Genomic DNA, 15,084 nt, shown 5'->3' with positions numbered 1-15,084 from the left:
GGTGTAGCTCGCAGACATGGCTCGGATCTGGCATTGCTGTGGCTGTGGCGTAGGGTGGCAGCTAGCTCCGATTCAACCCCTAGCCTGGGAACCTACATATGCTGCGGGTGTGGCCCTAGAAAAAGACAAAAAAAAAAAAAAAAAGGAAAGCAAAGGCTACAGGACTGGACAACTGACAAGCACAGGGACCCTGGGCAGGTGAAAAGTCCGAGCTGATCAGAGGCTGGAGGTGGGATGGAGGTGACTGAGGGGCTGGTGAGGGCTCGGGAAAGGCTGCTTTGTGTCTGGGCAGAAAGGATCAAGAAAGACGAGCCCAGTTTTCATCATGCTAAACTGGAATAGCAGATCCCAAGAGGAGATGATGCCACTGCCAGGAGCTGCGCCGTCCCTCCCTGAGCTGACCCAGGCAGTGGCTGAGACTCCCAGGCAGAGGCTGAGAAGACCCCGACCAGGGCTGAACTCCATGGGCCAGAGGTGAGGCTGCTGTGGAGTGAATGTGTCCCAACCTGTCCCAGGCCGGAGCCCTGTGGCCCTTCTGAGTCGCAGGCCCAGGGTGTGCCTGGTGTGACCAAATGGATTTACTCCATTGTGAAGACTCCTGGGATTGCTTCCCTCCATGACACTGCCTGAGAGCACTGGCATAAAAGAGGAGGACAGGCGGGAGAGAGGAGAGTGGCCAGGGAGGGCTGGAGAGAAGGCTGGACCACACTGGAGGTAAAGACCCGAGATGTTCTCCCAGCTCAGCTGGCTTTACTGGCCATCTCCTTTCTACTCCTGAAACTTGGCACCATCTACTGGGAAAGGAGCCACCTTCCTCTAGGTCCCTTCCCCTTCCCCATCCTCAGAAACCTGTGGCAACTAAGCTTTCAACTGCACCCGGAGCCGCTGCTCCAGGTAGGGAGCCCATCCTGAAGAGAAGACCCTCCCAAGGGGGAGGGCAGACAAACACTCCTCCCAGTCCAGGGACATTGAAAGCAGAGAACTGGGCTCAGACATGGGGGTGAATCCTGCTCCTGTCACTTGCTCCCTGTATGGCCTCGAGCCTCAGTTTCCTCCTCTGTTGGAAGCAGATTTGCTGGGGGATTGCAAACACTGACTGGAAAGACTTTGCAGAGAGCTCACCCAAGAGGGTCCTGAGGCAAAGGTCCCCTGCCAGTGTAACATGATGGAGAAAACTATTTAAACAAGAATTTGCTCCAGGAGAGCACTGTATGTGGCTGGAAAGAAATTCTTTCTTTTTTTAAGGGCTGCACCTGCGGTATATGGAAGTTCCCAGGCCAGGGATTGAATCTGAGCCACAGCTGTGGCAACACTGATCCTTTTACCCACTGTGCCAGGCCAGGATTGAACCCATGCCTCTGCAGCTACCTGAGCCACTGCAATTGGATTCTCGACCCACAGCACTACAGCAGGAACTCCGGAAAGAAACCTTTAGAAAAGCCACTTGGGATGGGCAGTGGGGAGAATGGGACCCCCGAGGGTATACTCAAATAACACGACTGCATGCAGCCTTCTTCTAGGGTGGGTGGATCCTACCAATGGGAGGACTCCTGTTGCACTCAGGGTGGGGGTTGAAATCCAGGCCAGAACTGAATTATTGCTGAGAACTGGAGGGCAGGAGACAATTTCCTTCCACATGTCTGCACTCAGCTCTCATCAATGGTTACTAAGTGTTTTTAAAAATTCTGGTTGAGGGGGTTCCTGTCGTGGCTCAGTGGTTAACGAATCCGACTAGGAACCATGAGGTTGCGGGTTCAATATCCCTGGCCTTGCTGAGTGGGTTAAGGATCCGGCGTTGCTGTGAACTATGGTGCAGGTAGCAGACGCGGCTCAGATCCCACGTTGCTGTGGCTCTGGCGTAGGCTGGCGGCTACAGCTCCGATTGGACCCCTAGCCTGGGAACCTCTATATGTCATGGGTGCAGCCCTAGAAAAGGCAAAAAAAAAAAAAGAAGAAAAAAATACTACAAATTCTGGTAGAAGATACTAGATGACCATGATCTCAGACTTGCATTGAGAGTCCAAAGATTTGGGTTGGAGGCCCTGGGCTTCTGCTACTCTTTTTGGCCTCCATTTTCATAAAATAGAGGTAACGATACCTACTCCATGCTTATACTGAGGGTGGGCTAAAGTAACACATGTAGAGGCCACACTGGACACTAATCCCTGCAGAAAGTGTAGTTATAATTTAATATCCTCTGTAAAATGGGTAGAACATACCCACCTCTCAGGACCCCTAGGGTCCAAACCAGAGGCCGTGTGAGTGCTGGGCCCTGACAAGTGCACACAGAGCCGGCGATCCGTGCTGGCACCAGTGCTAGCTGTGGGTATCAGGGGTTTGGCTCGTCTGAGAAGGGGTGGCAGGTGCCCAGAGAATGCACCTGCCCTGAGTACTGGGTGCTAGAAGGCAGGGGATCTGTGCCAGGAGGAAGGGGCCGGGGAGGGGGGCAAACTGAGCTTTCTCTGCAGCCGTGGAATGGTCTCTCTGCAGCTGGCCCACACTCACGGTAACATGCTCACCATGTGGGTGGGCTCAATGCCGGTGGTGGTGCTGAACGGCTTCTGGGTGGTGAAGGAGGCCCTGGTCTCCAACTCCTAGCAGTTCTCAGGCCGGCCCCTCACCCCACTCTTCAGGGATCTGTTCCAAGAAAGAGGTAAGGCTGCCCTCCCTGCTGGGGACGCCGTGACTTGATGGTGACTGTGCTCAGGGGTCCAGTTGGGTGACCCAGAATTGTTAACAGGGAGGAAGCCACTAGGACTCAGGTCTCTTCCAGCACAGATGTGCCAGCGGAGGGAGGGGGATGGGAAGGGGGTCACGTCTCAGCTCTGCTGCCTGGTACCCAGGGAGGAGGCCTCAAGCTCTGCCCCTCAAAGTACTCCTCTACTCAGGCTCTGCCCCTCAACGGAAGCTACTGGATGGCGACACTGACTGCTGTCACCTCCCAGGGATGCGGGGAAGGTTCAGTGAGCCGTAAGCCCAAGAGCACCACGTACAGCACCTGGCTCAGCAAATGCCCTTCCTCTTTCCTCCTTCCCAGGTTCCCTCCTCCCTTCCCTTCTGAACCTTCTCCTCCATTTTTTGGGGGGGACTCTTAAAGGCAAAATCAGGTTAGCAGCCTGGAAGGAGGGCATCGCTGAGCCCACTTTGACGGCACCAGGCTCGTGGACCCCACAACCCCCAAGAGCCCCTCATGGGCCAGTCAGGGCAGAGCCTCAGCCTGAGCTGGGGGGCATCCCAGGATCTGTGGGTGAGAGCCAAATGGGTCTTGGCCTGGGAGGCTGGGAGAGGCTGCTCACTGTCCCCCCAACCCGGGCCCAGGGATCATCTGCAGCAATGGGCACAGGTGGCGGCAGCAGAGATGTTTCTGCTTGGTGACACTTTGCGGACTGGGCCTAGGCAAGCTGGCGCTGGAGCTGCAGCTGCAGGAAGAGGCAGCAGATCTGGCTGAGGCCTTCCAGCAGGAGCAGGGTAAGGAGCTGCTGAGGCAGATCTACCCTATTCCCCCCACAACACACACACATATTCCTGCAGAGGGACTGAGCCTTGGGGGAGGTGTCTATGCAAAGAGCTGGCCCCTTCGTGGGCTCAGTAGGGGATCTGAGCTCATTGATAAATCGAGGAATTTCTATAAAGTGCGTGGACAGAGGCACAGGAACATCCAGTCCACCAGGAAGCCCGAAGCCCTTTTCTGCAGTTGGGGAAATGTCTTCCCCAGCATCTCAGGGCTTTCACACCACTGACCCTTTGCACATGCTATCCCCGCTCTGGAACATCCTAATCCACACCCCTTCCCTCCCTTGTGAGAAAACACTGCTCCTTTCAGACCCAGCTGGCATCACCTGGTCCCTACCCTTTGTTCCCAGCCGGGTCATACCTGCCCCCGATTCTAGCGTGTTTAAGTGGTGTCTGCCTCCCATGCCTCTCTCTGCAAACCCAGCACCTGTCACTGAGCCTGGCTCATAGAAGGAGCCCAGTAAGCATTTGCTGAGTGAATGAATGAGACAGTGAGCGACTGCACACAGACTGGATGAGTGCTCAGGGCAGTGCTCTTTTTGCATCCTTGCTCCAAGTCCTGCCCTCTGCCCTCAGGTAGACCCTTCAACCCTCAGGTGCCCATCATCAGGTCCATGGCCAGAGTCACTGGGGCCCTCGTGTTTGGCCACAGCTTCCTCCAGGAACTGACTCAAGCCATTGACTTTGGCCTGGCCATTGGCAGCACCATTTGGCGCTCTTGGGGAGGCAGGCTTGTGGGCCAGTAGACAGCTGGGGGCCCAGGGCAGGCAGGGACCTCAAACAGAGAGGATGGGAAGCAGGCAGGAGGAAGGCCACAGGGCTTGATTTTGGGTTCCTTAGGCAGCCTCTGCTCAGCAAAATAACGATTCGCAGCATCAGACTTCCTTTATTGTGGTGGAGCATGGAAGTGTGGCCAGGGAGTAAGAGGTTATATTCTCATAAGCACAGCTCTATCTGGGACCTGGATGCAATCTCTGCTACCACTGCTCCCATTTCTGTCCAGATGACTTTGGGAGTGTAGACAGGCTCCAGATGACAAGCGGTCCTGGGATGCCTGGGTCAGAGGTCCTGGGTCAGAGGTCCCAGCACGCTTTGGCGCCCCTACCTCTGTTCTCAGCTGCCCTGACTCAGAGCCAGCACCTGAGCAGCCCCCTGGTGGGCCTCTTTCCCCACAGCTGTACGACCTTTTCCCCCGGGCCTTCCGCCGCCTCCCAGGCCCCCATCAGGAGATGTTTAGGCACTAGGAGGCTGTGCGGGGCTATATCTGCCAGGAGATCAGCAGACATAAACTCAGGACATCTGAGGCCCCCAAGTACTTCATCAGCTGCTACCTGGCCCAGATCAACGAGGTGGGCCTGAAACGGCTGCAGAGGGAGGAAGGGATGGTGGGGGGTGTGGGTGGGGGTGCTGTCTTGCCAGCTGCTCTTTGTTTCAAGGGCTTGGCCTCCATTCCTCATCCTGGCCTCAATCTATGAGCTTTCAGAGCATGCTGAGACAGCAGCCATTTGGGGCTTTTCATCTCTGTCTTCTCCCAGGCCAGTACCGGCTCCTGCAGATGTGGGTAGGGTGGGAAGCAGGGCACCTGACTGATGTCAGGGCCAGCACCCCAGCGCAGTCCCACCTGCCCCCAAAATTACTACAGTACTGGGACCCACGCCCTCCGGAGGGTCTGATCCCAGAGGAGTTTTGGGCCCCCAAGTCTAGGGACGGGCCAGGCCTCCCCCAGGGAGACAGCAGGGCTCTGTTAGGGGAGAGCTTCAGACACAGAGCTGCTTCCCCCACCACCCATCACCCACCTGCCAGGCCACGGACGACCCTATCTCCACGTTCAATGAGGAAAACCTGATCCAGGTGGTGAGCGACCTGTTTCTGGGAGGCACTGACACCATGGCCACCACCCTATGCTGGGCCCTCATCTACATGGTCCAGCACGGAGCCATCCAGGGTAAGGGGGCTGTGGTTACACCTTGCTGATTGCCCTCTGCCCATTATCCCTGCTGTGGGCTTCTGGGCTGAGGGCATCTGCCCCCACCACTGTCTTTGATCTGTGGCCCCAGAGTGGGTCCTGCTGTCACCGCTGTGGTACAGGAAACATTCGTGGCTTTGAATCAGACAGGGAGGCTTCTATTCCCACCATGCTACTTACTGAGTGACCCTGGGTAAGTAATTCAACCAGTTAGAATCAGTGTGAAATGGGAGACAGTATTTCATTCATTCAGTAAAGATTCAGCACCTACTAAGTGCCAGGCCCTGTGTTAATGTTCAATTAAGATCACAACCTAAAAGAAAAAAGGTGGCTAGGGTTCTCTCAGGGACAAACTGGCTATGCCCTAAGTTCAAATCCTGGTTCCACTAGTTTCGTGACCTTGGGCAAAAGCACCTGTCCATTTGCAGCCTCAGTTTTCCTGTCAGTAAAATGGAGACAATTCTTCCCCTATAGGACACCTGGCACATAGTGGGTGATCAAATCTGGGTCCGTCCCCTTTCTTCAAGTCCTCCCGCCCCCGCCCCCGCCCCCTGAGAGGAGAAAATCCTGCAAAATCTTGTTCACAAGCTCTACCTCAGAGAGGGCCTGTCACTGTGGGACCAGGGGTGGCTGAATGGAGTGGGGTGACTGAGGAGCTGTGAGGCTCAGCGGCTGTCTCTGGGTGGGGTTGGAGATGGTGGGTCGCGGTGGGGAGGCTGGGCTGCTGCGCCCTCCTTGGATCTACATGGAACTGCCCATAGAGAGGGTGCAGCGGGAGCTGGACATGGTGTTGGGCACCTCCCAGGCCGTCTGCTACGAAGACCAAGAGCGACTGCCCTACACCCGTGCCTTGGCAGTGTCGTGACCGTAGGTGCCCATGCGCCAGTGCGTGACCTCCACCTGTGTGCGTGGGCACCATGTGCCCAAGGTAGGTGGCCCCAGTGTGACCCCTGCAGAAAGCCCCCTTGCCCTGCACAGCCACCTGCTACAGCTTCTGCCTGTCTGCTCTCAATTATACATCCATCCATCCATCTTTATCTATGGAACTCTGGAGGGAGGGTTATGATTGTGAAAGAATTTTATTCATTTAGGGACATTTTAAAATGTTCTCTATTGTTCAGAAGTAACCCCCGAAGACATTTAATGTACCTCTTTCTAATCTCTTCGTCCACATATATTTTACATAGCTGTGATTATGCTGAATATATAACTCTGAATCCTTCATTTAACTTATTCTAATTCTTCCTCATTACTGGTTCTCAAACTTCTGGATACATCAGAATCACCTGCAGGGCTTGCTTAAGCAGACATTGCTGGGCTCCATTCCCAGAGTATTGTGGGAGTGAGGCTGAGAATTTGCTGTTCTAACAAGTTCCCAGGTGGTGCTGGGACCACATTTTGAAAATCACTGTTCTACATCACTTTTTTTTTGTCTTTTTACCTTTTCTAGGGCCACACCCGTGGCATATGGAGGTTCCCAGGCTAGGGGTCCAGTCGGAGCTACAGCTGCCGGCCTACGCCAGAGCCAGAGCAATGCAGGATCCAAGCCATGTCTGCAACCTACACCACAGCTCATGGCAACGCCGGATCCTTAACCCACTGAGCAAGGCCAGGGATTGAACCCGCAACTTCATGGTTCCTAGTCGGATTCATTAACCACTGAGCCACGATGGGAACTCCTACATCACTCTTAATGGCTGCATAATGTGCCACCAAACTGATATTTTGTAGTTCTTAACCCTTACTGATGAATATTTAGGCTCTTTGCAATTTATGTGCCTTAAGCTTTGTCTGCATTTTGTATCATATCCTTAGAACTGATTTCTAGTAGGATGCATCTTGCTCCTTTCATTTTATACCAAGGTTAACAGAACAAATACCAAATGAGGAGATATAGCAGAATAAAGTTAAATGCAACTATTTAGGTCAAGAATAGCAACTGTATAGGAGTTCCCATTGAGGCACAGTAGAAATGAATCTGACTAGTAACCATGAGTTTGCAGGTTCAATCCCTGGCCTCGCTTAGTGGGTTAAGGATCCGGCATTGCCATGAGCTGTGGCTTAGGTCAAAGACAAAGCTTGGATCCTGTGTGGCTGTGGCTATGGCATAGGCTGGTGGCTGTAGCTCCGATTTGACCCCTAGCCTGGGAACCTCCATATGCCGCAGGTGTGGCCCTAAAAAAATAAAAAAGAATAGCTACTGTATATATATATCAAAAAACTTAAGTCTGAGCTTCCCTGGAATCAAGGCAAAAAAGGAAATCCCAATTAGTTGACTCTCCTTATATAATAAAAGGAAGCATGCTCCTGTAACAGGAAAGCTTTGGTTTATCACCCTCCAAAAAGTTATTATGAAGATCATCATTCATAACACACCCCTCCTTTTTTAGGGCCACACCTGTGGCATATGGACGTTCCCTGGGCGGGCTAATGTCAAATCAGAGCTGCACCTGCCAGCCTATGCCACAGCCACGGCAACACAGGATCCAAGCTGTATCTGTGACCTATACTGCAGCTTGGGGCAACACCAGATCCTTAACCTAATGAACGAGGTCAGAGATTGAACCCAAATCCTTATGGATACTAGTTGTGTTCTTAACCCACTGAGCCACAATACGAACTCTCATACTGGGACGATGTATTGGGTGGTGCCTTAAGTAGGAGTTTTTTTAAAGATACAGAAATATTCTTCCAAATGGTAGCTGCTTCTTATCTCAACTCCTTTTAAGAGATTACAAGTTTAGGAGTTCCTGTTGTGGCTCAGCAGGTTAAGAACCTGTCACAGTGTCCATGAGGATGCGGGTTCAATCTCTGGCCTCGCTCAGTGGGTTAAGGAACTGGTGTTGCTGAAAGCTGTGGTGTAGGTCACAGATGTGACTCAGATCCAGTGTTGCTGTGGCTGTGGAGTAGGCAGCTGCACCTTTGATTCGACTCCTAGCCTGGGGACTTCCATATGCTGCAGGTGTGGCCATAAAAAGAAGAAAAAGAGAAATTAAAGTTTTAATATGGGAGTTCCCATTGTGGCACAGCAGAAATGAACCTGAATAGGAACCATGAGGTTTCAGGTCAATCCCTGGCCTCACTCAGTGGGTTAAGGATCTAGCGTTGCTGTGAGCTATGGTGTAGGTCGCAGACTTGGCTCGGATCCCGCATTGCTGTGGCTGTGGCGTAGGCCAGCAGCTGTAGCTCCGTTTGGACCCCTAGCCTGGGAACCTCCATATGCTGCGAGTGTGGCCCTAAAAAGCAAAACAAAAAGTTTAATATGAAGTTGAATTCATATCTGCAGGGAGTCAAAGAACAAAACAGAGTTGACTTTTGTCGCTCTCTGGTGATTCAGCTTGAGACAGGTTTCCATGTAGGTTTCTAATACAAACTGGATGATAGCAGTAATTCCTGCTCCCTGCCAAGCCTTTCTGTGTGCTAAGGGCTGTGTATCCCTTAGGACAGCATTTGGTCCTTACAATGACTGCCAGCAGATCCTAGATAAAAGATGTTTATTGAATGAGTCTCTCTCTCTTACTATGTAAAAAATCACCCCCAAACTTAGCCACTTACAACAACAGCCTTTCCGTGGGTCAGGGATCTAGGTGCAGTTTAGCTGGATGCCTCTGATTCAAGGTCTCTCATGAGGTTATGATCAAGTTATTGGCTGCAGCCTCATCTGAAGGCTCCATGAGGGAGGTACCTCTGTTAGTGGACTTTCATTGATGTTTTCAGGATTCAGTTGCTCCTGGGCTGTTAGCTGGAGGCTGCCCTCAGTTCCTCGACACTTGCACCTCTCCAGGTGGCAGCTCAAAACACGGCAGCTGTCCTCCATTAGAGAGCGAGTGAGAGGGCACCCAAGACAGAGACTACAGGCTTTTGGTACCTAACCTCGGGTGTGATAGTCCATCACTTTTGCCATATTCTACTTGCTAGAAGGGAGTCACGATTTAGCCTACCCCCAAGGGGATGGGGACTGAACGCCAGGCATCAAGGATCATTTTGGGAGCAGGGAGTCATTTTAAAGGAAATGTAGCACAGATGTGTGGCTGGCAAGGTTTCCATTTTAATGAAGATGAAACAGAGTCGCTCATCTTGGTGCCTTGTGCGTGGAGGTGGTGGCCAGAACCCAAGCGTTCCTCAGAAAGGGGCTTTGGCTCAGCACTGATGTTTCAGCCTGTCCTTGGTGGAAGCATCAGTGGTACAAGGTGGTACACCAGGAAAATGATGGAGAAAGAAGGAATGGAGACATAGTTTTCTCCATCATGAGAACCTTTGTTCAACTCTTACAGCCCTGGTTCAGGGCAGACTTGACTGCAAGAGCCCTGCAGGATGTGATTCTTAAATTCTTATCAGTTTAAAATCATTTTTTCTCATTTTTTCTTCAGAATAACTCTGTCTTTTAGATGTTTTTGCTATTGTTTTTCTTTCTCCTTCCTTCCTTTCTTTCTTTCTTTCTTTCTTTCTTTCTTTCTTTCTTTCTTTCTCTCTTTCTCTCTTTCTCTCTTTCTCTCTCTCTCTCTCTCTCTCTCTTTCTTTCTTTCTTTCTTTCTTTCTTTCTTTCTTTCTTTCTTTCTTTCTTTCTTTCTTTCTTTCTTTCTTTCACAGATAGGAAACTTTCAGTTTAGAGAGCTCAGGTAAATGTCCCAAACTCACAATTAGTAAATAACTGGGTTTCAGATCATGTCCTTCTGATTCCAAAGTTTTTGCTCTTTTCTGCCATACTCCCTGCCATTTGTATCGCTCCGGATATGCCTCTCTAGGAAAGTAAATGAACCAGCGTGTGGAGTGGGGATGTTTTGCATTGTCTGTTGGTCTGCCAGATGGGCTGACACTGAACTGTCCTCCGCAGTATTTGGCCTTCAAGCTCTTAGGTTAGACATATGTCTCCTTGAATGTGAGAACAAGACCATGTCATCAACTCACTTTGCTGTTAGCCTGGTAGGAGGCTCAGGTCCTGGTTATTTAAAAGTTATGCCAAATTAGGTCAAGTTTAAAAGGAGGGAATTCGGATTAGCTCTGTTTTATACCATTTGGGGTTAGATGTTTCCTTATTAATAGCACATTCCTGCCTATTTGATTCAAGGCGTTGTTCTGTCATAAGTCCTCCAGGAAACCATTAATAGCCTGGAATCAATACTGAGCTTTTCCAACTTGGGTGAGAGATGTCTCCTGAAAATAGAATCAAAGCTTGACAGTAGATCATTAAATGTTACAGAGATTCCTAAATTGTTCTCAACCATTGCATTGGTGGAGCGACAGTGATAACAGCAGTGGTCCCAAGTATAGAGGTGGCATATCAAGCCTGTCTCTCCTCAGACATTCTATTTGATTGTAAATCCCAAACTGCCATTTACTGGGAAGAAGCTGGGACAGAGTCCCCAGGAGGTACCGAGAAGGCAGATGGCTCTTAATTTGGAGGAAAAGGAGGGTTGTCCTTTTTTGTGTACTGGGTGGGCTATGGTCTGAGTCTGTTCTACAGAGTAAGATTACTCAGTCACTTTGCAAGGAATCCAGAACATCACCCAGAACAGGATATAAATAATTATGGAGGGAAAAGAGTGTCCTGCTAGGAGCCTCTGCATCTGCAGGTGATTATTAAGAACTGTTGTGGTAGTTCCTCTGTGGCTCAGCGGTTTAAAGACTGGCATTGCCTATGGGGCTGGATGACTAGGGTCAGGCGCTCCCTTAAACCTTCGGGAGAACAACTAAAAGAAAGTGCCTTCTGGGAGTTCCCATCATGGCACAGCAGAAACGAATCTGACTAGGATCCATGAGGAAGCAAGTTCGATCCCTGGCCTCACTCAGTGGGTTAAGGACCTGGCGTTGCTGTGAGCTGTGGTGTATGTCGCAGATGTGGCTTGGATTTGGCGTTGCTGTGGCTGTGGCACAGCCCAGTAGCTATAGCTCCAATTTAACCCTTAACCTGGGAACTTCCATATGCTGTACGGCCCTAACCCCCCCCCCAAAAAAAATGCTTTCTGAAAATAGTTATAATGTCTGAATTTCTACATTCTTTACTAGCTTCAGTTTGGTGTGCATCCTTCAAACTCTACTGAGTTTTTTGTTTTTATTTAATTAATTAATTAATTAATTTATTTATTTATTTATTTATTTTTGGGTCTTTTTAGGGCCACACCTGCAGCATATGGAAGTTCCCAGGCTAGGGGTCAAATCAGAGCTATAGCTGCCAGCCTGCGCAGCAGCCACAGCAATGCAGGATCCGAGCTGCGTCTGTGATCTACACCACAGCTCACAGCAACACCAGATCCTTAACCCACTGAGTGAGGCCAGGGATCAAACCTGAGTCCTCATGGATACTAGTCAGATCTGTTTTCACTGCGTCACAGTGGGAACTCCGAGTTTTTTGTTTTTAATTTCAAGGTGTCTTTGTCAAGACCAAGAATCCTGTGGCCAATACTCTAGCCCCCACAGGGCTGACCATTGAATTCTCTGGTGTTTGGTTAATAAGCCATGGGATAGGGAGCCTTCCTCAGAACCCCTGGAGCTACAGGAGCCAAGTGCTGGGTCCTCAGCCAACCCCATCATGGCTCTGCTTTGGCCTCCCTGTCAGCCCCGGGCCCGTGGGGTAAGGAGCGGAAGTCACCGACGGGAGCCTTTGGCTCCTTTCTTCTCCCATCGATCAGGCTGATTCCTTTTCCAGTCACTCCTTTGAGGTAGAGAGAGGCTAGGGTTAGGATTAGGGTTAGAGGGCACCCTCCCCTCTCCCTATTCTGAAGAGTAAAGCTTTCTGTCTCTTCTCCTTCTCTCTGCCTCATTACTTAGTCTTTCTCTTTGTCTGTCTTTCCATTTATCCTCTGTTTCTTTGTCTCTCTATCTCTCTCTCTCTCTCTCTCTCTCACACACACACACACGCACACACCACTAGTGTTTGTTGCCTTGGTCCCCTCCAGTCAGGCCCAACAGCCATGGGCCTCTTCTTTGGAGGCAGCAGCTATGCCTCTAGCCGGGGTCATAGTCTTTAAAATGGAGATGGTGCTCCTTAGCCCGGCAGCTTTGCTGATGTGAGGGCCTGTCGGCTGAGTCTCCCCAAGTCCTCCCAGGTGACTCTCCCCTGCACAACTGATGATCTCTGAGCTCACATCAGCCCAGCATCAGGGCCTGCTGAGCTCCCTGAGCCACACCAGCTCCCCTTGCAGGGCACCATCATCTTGCTCAACCTGGTCTCTGTGCTCTATGACCCCCAGTGTTGGGAGACCCCCCGACAGTTCAACCCTGGCCACTTCCTGGACAAGAATGGAAACTTTCTGGTCAATGAGACCTCCCGCCATTCTCTGCAGGTACTGGGCACAGCACTGGGTGGCAGATGTGATGGGACAGGTGCAAGGACAGCTGCCGATTTCTGACCTTTCCTTCTGCTTCCAGGGCATCGGGTATGCCTAGGGGACCAGTTGGCTCAGATGGAGCTCTTCCTGATGTTTGCCACCCTCTCAGGACCTTTCGGTTCCAATTGCCAGAAGGAAGCCCAGGGCTCAGGCTAGAGTACATCTTTGGGGGTACTCGGCAGCCCCAGCCCCAGAAGATCTTTGCTGTGCCCCATCTGAACTGCTACAACTCAGGTCCTAGAGAGGAGGGTCTCTAGCCAGCTGGGGCGTCTGGAGACCTGTCCCCCACAACATCCTTCCTGAGTTTCTCTCGGCACCCGCACAGTTATGGGGAATAAGGGTTCACCAGCTCAGCTGCCTGTGGTTCCCCCTAACACAAGCTCTGACGAGTGGCACTGGAGATTAGACTTAAGAATTCTACAAAGTGGCTCAATTTTCATAGCGTAGTTCTTAAGTTAGTCATGCTTTGGCAGGGAAAGATTTTACAAGGTTCATTTAGAGGTTTGGCCTTGAATCATTTCACAAGATTAATTTGGGGAGTCAAGCCTCACAAGGTATCAGCTGAGTAAGTTCAGAGGCAGAGGCATTTAAGAAAAACCTTAAACACAGTAATGCATCCAAAAACTATGGATGCCCGTGCTCCATGGCCTGGAAACTGGGCAGCTTATTTTCTGTTCTCTCCTGCCCTCTCCTGACCAAAAGGATGAAGTACAGGTCCCTACAGGCGCAGGACAGGGAAGGATCTCCGTGTGTCAGGCAAAGCCAGCAACCTAGGATGCCTCAAGTTTTAAAACACTGTGTCTCCAAACAAGACCTGTTTATTAAAAAAGAATAACTTGTATTAAGGAGATGCAAATTAAAATCAAAACGAGATGCCACTACATACCTATCAGAATTGCTGAAAGCAAAGCTCTGAGCATTCCAGTTCCTGGATGGGAATGTAAAATGGTACAACCACATTGGAAAACAGTGTGACAGTTCCTGGTACAATTAAATATTATACCATATAATCCAGATTTCTCACTCCTAGGTATTTAACCAAAAGAAATGAGAATACATGTTCCTAACAAAATATACTGTGTGATTCCATTTCTATGATATTCTTGAAAAGGCAGAGCTTGTTGGATAGAAAACATTAAGTGGGTGACAAGGGAGTAGCGTTATGGGTTGACGGTAAAGGGACGCCAGGGAATTTTCTAGGGTGATGGAAATGTTCTTTATCTTGATTGTGGTGATGGTTACACAACTATGTGTCGAAAATCGTTGAACTGTGTGATGTTACTGTGTATAAATCCTGTCTTAATAAATCTGATTTCTAAGAAAGAAATGTCTTACCTTTCTTTCTCCTCTCTGTTACTTAAAAGATGAGACCCCATTCTTAAAAGGAGCACACAGACTTTCACGTGCACTGGGTCCCAGGGCAGAGCAGTTTCCATAGGAATCTGGGTCAAACCTGAATGCAGGACATCCTGGGAAAACAGGGGTGAATGTGGCTTGTTGTGAGAGAAGGACATTGAAGGAAAAGCTCTTGAGAATATTCAGCAGCTGCCTTTCTCTGGAGGTGGCCATTTTGGGAGAATCTGGCCCCACCCATTAGTCAGCACTGAGAAGCCCCAGAGCAAACAATCCAGGTGGGATCACATCCTCGCCCCTCAGTAAACAGGCTACCTAAATACCCCTCAGGCACACAGAGGCCTCTAATTCCATCCAGAGACTAAGCCCCACCCACCAGAGGGATTAGAATCAGCTCCACCTACCAGGGGGCAGGCATCAGCCCCTCCCATCAGGAAGCCTACAGCAAGCCCCCATACTGAATTCAGCCACAAGGGGGTCAGACACCAGAAGTAAGAGAGGCTACAATTCTAGTATCTGTAAAAAGATCACCACACTAAAAACCTATAAAAATGAAAAGACAGAGAACTATAACTCAGATGAGAGAGAAAGGAAAAACCCCAGAAAATCAGCTAAGCGATGAGGAGATTCTTAGCCTCCAGGAAAAAGACTTTAGATTGTTGATGCTGAAGATGATGCAAGACATTGGAAATAAACTGGAGGCAAAGATGGATGACTTACAGGAAACACTGAGCAAAGAGATACAAGATATAAAACTTAAACAAGAAGAGATGCAAAATACAATAACTGAAATAAAAAACTCACTAGAAGCAGCTATCAGCAGAATACAGGAGGCAAAAGAACGAATAAGCGAGGTGGAGGACAGATTAGTGGAAATTATGGATGCAGAACAGAAAAGAGAAAAAAAATTGAAAACAAATGAAG

The 15,084-nt window shown here is 50.1% G+C and overlaps 1 pseudogene; it reads left to right on the top strand.

The window, feature by feature from the left end:
- Positions 1 to 2,475: 2,475 nt before the first annotated feature.
- Positions 2,476 to 14,098, top strand: LOC125110953 (cytochrome P450 2J5-like; annotated as a pseudogene).
- Positions 14,099 to 15,084: the final 986 nt, after the last annotated feature.

The sequence above is a fragment of the Phacochoerus africanus genome, chromosome 1 (assembly GCF_016906955.1).
Source record: "Phacochoerus africanus isolate WHEZ1 chromosome 1, ROS_Pafr_v1, whole genome shotgun sequence".
In the NCBI taxonomy this organism is placed as follows: Eukaryota; Metazoa; Chordata; class Mammalia; order Artiodactyla; family Suidae; genus Phacochoerus; species Phacochoerus africanus.
This window is presented reverse-complemented; position numbering and strand designations above follow the sequence as displayed.